The following is an 8,888-nucleotide window of genomic DNA, read 5'->3' as shown; positions in this document are numbered from 1 at the left end:
GCAGCTCAGATCTGGCATTGCTATGGCCTTTACATAGACCAGCAGCTGCAGCTCTGATTTGACCCCTAGCCTGGGTATTTCCATATGCTTCATGTGTTGCCCTAAAATAATAATAATAGCAACCTTTAAAAAAAAGACAACTACATCAGCATACCTTTCAAATAGGAACATAAGAATCCTCCACAAAATAAGAGCAACAGGAAACCAACAGAATATTAAATGTATAATGTCATAAGCAAGTGTATCTACAACAGAAATTTCACGTTGTTCAACATACTAAAACTAAAAAATGTATTGAATCACAATAAAGATGTGAAGTAAAAGCCCATGATCATATCAATTATTGCAAAAAAAGCTATAATCAAAATCCAGTGCTATTTCATGTTACAAACACTCAAGAAAGTAAGAAAAATTGTTCAATATAGAAAAAGTAGTATACGAAGCCACAGCAAACTTCATGCTCAATGTTAAAGAGTAAAAGATTTGCTCCTGAAATCAGTAACAGGGCCAGGAAGCTGGGCTTCGCCACTGTTACTCAATAGTGAAACAGAAGATCTGCCCAGAGTTTTGAGGAAGGAAATAAAATGTATCCATGTGTGAATGGAAAAAATTTAAATTGTGTCTATTCAAAAAACACAGATTACATCATCTTATACATAAAACTTTCTATATCAACAAAAAAAATCTGACTTAATAAACTAATTCAGCAAAGTAATAGGAAGAAATATCAATTTCATAAAAATTTATCTTATATGTATACACTAGCAATAAATAATCTGAAAAAGAATATATGAAAACAATTCTATTTTAAATAAGGTCAATGTTAGTATTTAAGAATATATTGAATCAGGAGACAAGACTTATTTTATGTTTATAAAGTTCTCTATAATTTTCAAAATTAATGGGAAGTAAATTACTTTTGTAATGCCATGTCAATACCATGCCAGAAAAGCAGGAAAAACATCAAACTTCTATATGGAAGCCAAGCCTTACCAGATTTAGTTGACCCAAAGTCCACATGTAATTTAGAGGCACTGTAAGAAAATTATATTGGGAGACACTTTCTTCCCCATTGTGAATTACTTATATGTGGCAGAAGCAGTGGATTTTTGAAGTTCAATTTTCCACATCATTCCACCAAATAACTATTAGAACTAATACATGAATTCAGTAAAGTTAAAAATCAATACTACAAATCAATTCCATTTCTAAATACTAATAATGGACCATCAGAAAGAGAAAAAAAGCAATCCAACTTACAAGTGCATTAAAAAGAACAAAATACTAAGGAATTAATTTAACCAAGGACTTAAACTTGGAAAACTTTTAGATATTGATGAAGAAATTGAAGAAGACAAATAAATGGACAGATATCCTGTTCTCATGGAAAGGAAAAATTGATATTATTAAATGTCCATTCTATCCAGAGCAATGAACATGGTGAATGCCATGCCTTCCAAAATCCAAATGGTATTTTTCACAGAAATAGAGAAAATCCTCCTAATGTTTGTCTGGAAACACAAAGCACCCCAAATGGCCAAAGTGACCCTGGGAAAAGAGAACAGGCTAGAAGCATCTCCCTTCCTGACTTCACACTATATTTCAAAGCTACAGTCACCAAAACAGAGTGGAATTGGCACAAAAACAGGTACCTAGACCAGAGGAATAGGAAACAGATCCCATAATTAAACCCTTACTGATGGGGTCAATCAATTTATGATAAAGGGCTAAGGAACACCAAGGGAAAGGGGAGTCCCTACAATAAACAATCTGGGAAAACTGGGCATCACACACAAAATTGATTAAATCCCAGTTTTCCACATCAAGCCTTTCCTCCTCTGATGACAAACACCCCTCAGCAGCTGGTTGCACACAAGAAGCTTCTCTCCACTTCTCCTCAACTTTTCCTCCTGGCATTCCTCCTGGGTGTCATCAGGACACCCAGTTCCCAGCTCCCATCAGCATGAACACAATTCTGTGTTGTCCTAAAGCAGAAACCCTGATGAGTCCCAAGAAGCCTGAGCTCTATCAACAGAGATGCTGACCATGACGTCCCAGCTGAAGCTCTAGTGGGGCCTGAGGAGACACAACTCCTCTCAACTATGCACAGAGCTGAAGCTGTGGTAGAAGGCACAAGTGCTGCAGGTCAGAGAGGCAGCTGCCCCCCCCACCCAACCTGTGATAGGAAATGCAGGCTATGCCTACCTCATGGCTCACTTGACACAGTGCTCTCTGCTGACAGAACTTCTGGACTATTAAACTGTGGATAGTCAACCTGAAAGGGAGACAACATCCCATAACTTCTCCAAATTAGTTAAGGAACAATTCATCAGAAATTGTATGCAATGAAATGAATATAGACACAAAGTTTACAACTTACACTGAATTCACTCAAAATTATTCATATACAAGTTTTAAGTGCAAAAGTATTCAAATTTATAGAAGAAAACATAGCAGAAAATTGATTTGACCTGGGATTTGGTCATGTAGGTCATGAGCTCTGAGTTTTAACACACACACACAAAAAAAAAAAATCAGTCCACAAAGGAAAACAAAAAACACCATGGACTTTGTAAAATTAATGATTTCTACTTTGTGAAAAGTCTTATTCAGAAAATCAAAAGACAAGTCACAAACTGAGAGAAAAATATTTGTAAACACACATCTAACAAAGGATTTGTCTCAAAATATACAAGGAACTCTAACACAAACAACCCCATTAAAAATAGGGAATGCTCTAGTAAATACCTGGCCAAAGAAAGTACACAGGTAGTACACAAACTATGCCCAAGATGTGGTGGGGAACACAGAGAAACAGTGATCCAGCTCAAGTGCTTGATCAATGTGTGACCCTGTACTAGTCCTTTCCTTCCTGGAATCTTAGAAAGATGGAGAGGGATAAAAGAGAAGACAGCAAGTTATGCTCAATTCAAACCTAACTCTAACCCTGACCTCTCTCATTGCTTTAATTTGACATGGTCTAGGAGGTCCTAGCCATAGTAATTAGATGAGAAAAAGAAATAAAAGGAATCCAATGGTAGAGAATAAAGTAAAACTGTCACTATAGATGACATGATACTCTATATAGAAAATTCTGAATATGCCACCCAAAAACAGACAGGGCTCATTGCAAAATTCAGCTAAACTGCAGGATAAAAGATTAATTTATAGGAATTGGTTGCATTTCTATACACTCACAACAAGCTATCAGAATGAGAAATTAAGAAAACAACCCCACTGACAATGATATCAATAAAAACAAAATGCCTGGGAATACATCTAACTCAGGAGGTCAAAGACTTGTACTCAGAAAACTAGAAGACGTCAGTGAAAGAAACTGAAGATAACACAAATGGAAAAATAAGCCATTTTCATCGATTTAAAAAATTTGTATGGTAGTTGATTCCACATCCTAGGGCAACCTAGAGACTTGATGCCACCCCTACAAAAATAACATTGGGATTATTTGGAGAACTAGAACAAAGAATTCTAAAATATGTATGGGAATACAAAAAAACCTGAAGAGTTGGAATCAAGAAATAAGCACAAACCTGGACATAACACACTCCCTGATTTCAAACTATACTACAAATCTAGAATCTTCAAAACAGTTTTTATTGGCACAAAAGAAATGCACATAGCTCCATGAACAAAACTGAGAATCCAGAAATAACCCCATGCTTATATGGCCAATTCATCTATGACAAAGGAGGTGAGAATATACAATGGGAAAAAGCCTTTTTGATAAATGGTGTTGGGAAAACTGGACAGCTACATGCACAAGAATAAAACTGGAATCTTTTCTCATAGCATATACAAAAATAACCTCAAAATGAATCAAATACTGCTATGTAAGACCTAAAGCCATAAAACTCCTAGAAGAAAACATAGGCAGTATGCTCTTCAGCATCAGTCTTAGCAATATATTTTGGTCTGACTCTTCAAGCAAGGGAAACAAAAGCAAAACAGGCCAATGGGTCTTCATCCAACTTAAAAGATTTTCGATAGGAAAGGAAACCATCCACAAAGTGAAAAGGCAGCCTACTGAATGTGAGAAAATATTTGCAAACCCTGTATCTGGTAAGGGGTTCCTATACAAAACAGACCACATGATTCAACCTCCAAAAAAATGAAAACAAAAACAAACAAAAAACTAACTAAAATACTGGCAGAAGGAGTTCCCGTTGTGGCGCAGTGGTTAACGAATCCGACTAGGAACCATGAGGTTGCGGGTTCGATCCCTGCCCTTGCTCAGTGGGTTAACGATCCGGCGTTGCCGTGAGCTGTGGTGTAGGGTTGTAGACGCGGTTCGGATCCCGCGTTGCTGTGGCTCTGGCGTAGGCCGGTGGCTACAGCTCCGATTCAACCCCTAGCCTGGGAACCTCCATATGCCGCGGGAGCGGCCCAAGAAATAGCAACAATAACAACAACAACAACAACAACAAAAAAGACAAAAAAAAAAAATACTGGCAGAAGACCAAACATGTTTCCAAAGAATATATACAGATGGCCAAGAGATACGTGAAAATATGATCAATATCAATTGTCATTGCATCCAAACCACAATGAGACCTCACATCTGAAAATGAGACCTCACATTTGAAGGAATGGCTATCATCTAAGAGACAACAAATAACAAGTACTGGCAAGGATGACGAAGGCACCCTCATGTCTTTTGTTGGGAATGTTCATTCATACAGCCACTCTGGAAAACAGTACAGAAGTTCCTCAAAAAATTAAAAATAGAACTACCATATGATACAGGAATTAAATGTGGGGTTATCTTTCTGAAGGAAACAAAACCAGGAATTCAAAAAGATACATGTGCCCCTATGTTCATGGCAGATTTATTAATAGCCAAGATATGGAAGCCACCATGGTGCCCATTCATAGATGAACAGATAAAGAAGATCATACACACACAACACAATATGACTCAGCCATAAAAGAAAATGCTATCTTGTGACAAATGAATGTACCTAAAGGTTATCATGCTGAGACATGTCAGACACACAGAGAGAGGAATACCTTTTGATGTCACTTCTATGTAGAATCTACAAAACAAAACAAACAAATACAACAAAGCAGAAATGGACTCATAGATCCCAAGAACAAGCTCATGGTTACTGGAGGAAAGGGGGAGGGGAAGATGGGTGCAATAGGTGAGAAATGCTGAGTGGTGCTAAATTCCAATTATAAAACGAACATCATGGAGGTGTAATAGACTGCATAGGGAATAGAGTGCACAATACTTGTATGGTGATGAATGGTAACTATAATTATCTTGGAAATCATTTTGTAATGTATAAAAATATCAAATTACTATGTTGTATACCAGAAAACTAGTATAATACTGTCCATCAATTATACATCAATTTTTAAAAAGAAGAAAAAATACTATCTTAAAGAAGAGTACAGTAGGATAAAAAGTGATGTCAAATGAAACTTTGAAAGGGTATGTGTTGAAAGGACAAGGGTCTGCTGAAGTGTGACTTTCATGGGGCCCAGACAAATTGAGGACTCAAGGAGAAGCCATGGGATACCACAGGAATATCTGATTGTTTAAACAGGCTTTGTTATTTTTTCAAAGAAGTTTTGAGTTCACAGCAAAATTAGGCAGAGTAGAGAGAGGTCCCACATGCCCCCTGCTGTACAGTTGCTGTTCCCCCCACCCCACACCCCTACCAGGAGCTCAGAGCCTCCCATTCCCCAACTATCTGATTGATGTTCTGTGAGCTGATCACCATCAATGAATCCACATGGACACACCATGATCACCAGAGTCCAGAATTTACACTGGACTCCTGGTGGTATACATTCCATGTGTTTTGATAAATACGTCTCACCATGAATGTTAACATATGGAATAGATCCACTGCTTTAAAAATGCTCTGTGATAGATCTGTTTATCACCCCCAACCCTCAACCCCTCTACAAACCCAACAACCCACTGATTTTTTTCACCCTTCCCATGGTTTCTCAAATGTCATATGTAGTTGGTACTCTAAGGTATGCCACCTTTCCAGATCGACATCTTCAGATATGCCACCTATCTCCCCATGGCTCCATATCTCTCTCATGTCTTTTCAGTGCTGAAGAACATTCTTCTACATTGTTGGAGCCCAGTCTATGTGTACATTCACCTCCTGAAGGACAGCTTGGTTGCTTCCAAGTTCTGGCACTTATAAATAAAGCTGCCATAAACATCCAAGTACATATTTCTGTGTGGATGTAAGCACACAAATTGATTCACTGGGGTCCACTTATCCCAAGGGACTTGAGGGTTGGATCATATGGTAAGAATGTGTTTCATTTTGAAAGACACAGCCCATGTTCACAGAGTTTCTAAAGATTATTGCTGCGAGTATGTTGGCATACTGAGGAATCAAGCCAAGGAAGGAGGTAGAATTCTAAGCTGTCAGGAAGAAAGATGTCATCAAGACAAAATCATTCCTCCTCCTATTAGAGTTGACAGCCAGTCCTGAAAATTAAATTGACATGAGGCAGATTCACAGGAAAGAAGCATACATATTTATTTCTCATGAGTTTTACATGACCCAGCGTGCCTTCCTAAGGAAATGAAGAAAGAACCAGAAAAGTGGCAAAAACCTAAATCCTTTTCTGTTGGATTGAACAAAGAGAGGTGATTGTGGAGGGTATGTAGGGAGGCTAAGGAAGATTAGAATTATGTTGAAAAAGGTCTATTTGTACAGAACTCTCTCATTCTCAGCATTCTTCCCTTGACAGTATCATTGTCATTCACTTTCCAGCAGAGACAAAACATTTTTATGGGGGTGGAGGGAGGTGGGGAGATGGTAGGTTATCTCCAGCTTCCAGGAGGAAAAGGGGAAGGCTCAGTATACCCTTCTAGTACCTGCTCTACTGGCAGGGTGGTGGGGGTGGGGGAGGTTGTTGGTTTGTTGGTTAGCTAAGTTATTTACCTGCAGTTTGACTTGATAGGAGAAGAGATACATTTTTCTGACACAATGGGGCTGGGCAGGCAGGAAGGGATAAGATGCGTGTGGGCCCATGCCTTTTCTTTCCTTATGTGTTAGGAAGATGATTCTTCTCTTATCACATAGGATCTAATTTCTCCATGAACAATCTGGTAAGATATCAGCTGAAAAGTGGAAGAGCAAAGGTTAGAAGAATATGGAGAAGATTGATGATAAATGCTGGGGTCACCTCAGCAAGTTTTGCAGGAGCTTATGTGCTTCCCTGGTCTCTGGACCACCATGTTTAGAGCCAATTTAGTGTATAGGTCATATTTAATATACAGTGATACCATAGGGCTATTTTTGGGTATTATCTACAGCTCACTTGAGTGGAACCATGGAGCCAACATAAGTTGGGGCTCACCCAGGGATGGTATTATGCCAAAGAAAGGGAGACAGCAGGAAGTCACTGAGCTTAAGGTATTTCTATGACAGTGACTCTCTGAAATCAGTGAGGTAAAAGGACACCTGTAGATATATCTTTTCTTCCCAGTTGGATATCTGAGGAGACATAAGTTTGTGCCTGATCTAAGAGCAAAAGGCCAAGTGGGTAGAAGAAGCCATGATAAGATAATGGGCGGGCAGGGCCCTGATACCTCCAGACCAGGCCAGCTGCTGGTCACTTTCATTGCAGAGCCCCACAATAGAGATCGGTGAGGACCTGGTCAATGGGGACACCCAAAAATCTCCCTGAGGAGCTAGTGCACCACACTGCCAATGAAGGCCAGCACAGGCTCCCAGTGAGTGTGGCCATGGAAAGTTCTTCAGAACCAGGGCCAGAGATGAATGGGGAAGCTTCCTACCCAGATACCAACCAGGCCACTCCAGGGTCCTATTTCAGTCTCAGATACAGCTCAATACATCTGGCTCTGACATGGAGCATCATTCAACATCCCCCTGAGTCAGCTGGAGGACCTGGAGCTCACCAAGGCAGAGCTTGAAGATGAAGAGGCAAAGGTGGGTGCATGGAAGGGGTGAGTGCTAAGTCATATAGGGAGGAGTCCCCAGAGGCTTGTGTTGGGCCTGGAGCAAAGACTGGCCCCAGACCACCCATCTGCTGGACTACAGTCTGAGAAGTTCCTAAGCTGGGACTTCACTGGAAGACTGTGGGAAGAATTCTGTGCTTGGAAAACCACAGGGAAAGGCAGGCATGTGGGTAACCTTTTCTTCTCTCACAGCTTGTGCAGGAGATCTAGAGCCAGGTCAAATTTCACCACCCTTGCTTGGAGAACCTGCACCAGCTCTCACAGGAGACCCAGTGAAATTTCATAAATCACCAACCCCATGGCTCTGCAGCCACCATTGCAGCCACCATTGCTGTCAGTTCCTGATTTACACAATCAACCTGCTCCCCAACCCAAAATTTAGTTTCCCTCCCCTGTTTTTGTGTTTCAGTGGGGTTTTTTAAATTTAATTTCTCTCCTCAACATTATTTAAGGCATCCCATACTTTATGTTTTAAGTGTAAAATAATAAAACGTAATCTTTTCTGCTTTAAATTGTGCAATTCAGAAGCATTAAGTACATTCACAACACTGTGAAACCATCACTACTGCCTAGTTTCAGACAATTTCATTTCCTCAAAACAAAAGCCAGTATTCAAAGTACTTACTCCCAGAGTTCCCACCATGGCACAGCAGAAACAAATCCAAATAGGAACCATGAGGTTGTGGGTTTGATCCCTGGCCTCACTCAATGGGTTAAGGATCTCGCATTGCCATGAGTTGTGGTGTAGGTCACAGACATGGCTCAGATCTGCATTGCTGTGGGTCTGGCATAGGCTAGCAGCAACAACTTTAATTAGACCCCAGGAACCTCCATATGCTGTGCGTGCAGCCCTAAAAAAACAAAAGACAAAAAAAAGTACTTACTCCTCATTCTTCCCTCTTCCAGC

Source organism: Sus scrofa, chromosome 9 (assembly GCF_000003025.6).
Source record: "Sus scrofa isolate TJ Tabasco breed Duroc chromosome 9, Sscrofa11.1, whole genome shotgun sequence".
Taxonomy (NCBI): domain Eukaryota; kingdom Metazoa; phylum Chordata; class Mammalia; order Artiodactyla; family Suidae; genus Sus; species Sus scrofa.
The sequence above is the reverse complement of the archived record's forward strand: the minus strand, read 5'-3'. Positions refer to the sequence as shown.